The sequence below is a fragment of the Pygoscelis adeliae genome, unplaced genomic scaffold (genome assembly GCF_000699105.1).
Source record: "Pygoscelis adeliae isolate BGI_AS28 unplaced genomic scaffold, ASM69910v1 Scaffold314, whole genome shotgun sequence".
Classification (NCBI taxonomy): Eukaryota; Metazoa; Chordata; class Aves; order Sphenisciformes; family Spheniscidae; genus Pygoscelis; species Pygoscelis adeliae.
In genome coordinates, this window is record NW_008824668.1 from 932,652 (window position 1) to 933,433 (window position 782).

A 782-nucleotide genomic window follows, 5' to 3' on the forward strand; every position below is an offset into this window, starting at 1 on the left:
GGTGGTTTTTTTTTTTTTCCTCGGGAGTCCCCCATATAAGCGGCTTCTCTGTGTTTTTTCTATCGCTGTCGTTTACTTTTGGGTGCCTCCCATCATCTCCCGCACGCGTGCTGCGGAGTGGTCGGTCAGCGAGTCCCCGCGCCGTGCCCAGCCAGGTCCGCGGCGCAGGCTCTTTGGTCCTCTCCCCTTGCGTTCCACTTCCAGGTGCAGGTTCGTACTTCGGTTCAGGCAACTTTTCACAGCTAGGAGCCCCCGGGAGGCGGTTAGTGCCGCTTATCTCACGGTGCAAAGAAGTGGCCTCGGTTCCCTTGTGCTGTGGCGTGAATTCCCTGCAGAGACCTGGCTGCTGGCTCACTTGCTCTGCCGGCACGTCCCAGCTGTCCCTGGTGTGGAAGCTTGCGGGAGACAGGGGTGCCTCTCCTGCCAGCCCTGTGCAGACATCTCCTGCCCAGCTGCGTTGCCTGTGGCTGGACCTCACGCCGTCTTCGCGCTCCCAAGGCCACTGTAGATTTTTACGTTCCCTTCTACAGAGCACAAGTCCCAAAATCTCGTCCTCAGAGCACCCTCTTGCGTATGAGATCCTGCCGCTGGTCGTCAAGATCCGTCAGGTAGGTGGTGAATAACGAAGGCTGCTGCCCAAAGATGGGAGAGCTGCCAGCCCAACCCAACCTGTCCCTGGGGGGGGCTCCTGGAAACGTGGCCAGCCCTGCGGTTAGCTCGTGGCGAGGGAGGCATGTGGAACCTGGGCAGCACCAGCTGGCCGGGAAACCCCTGGCAGATGG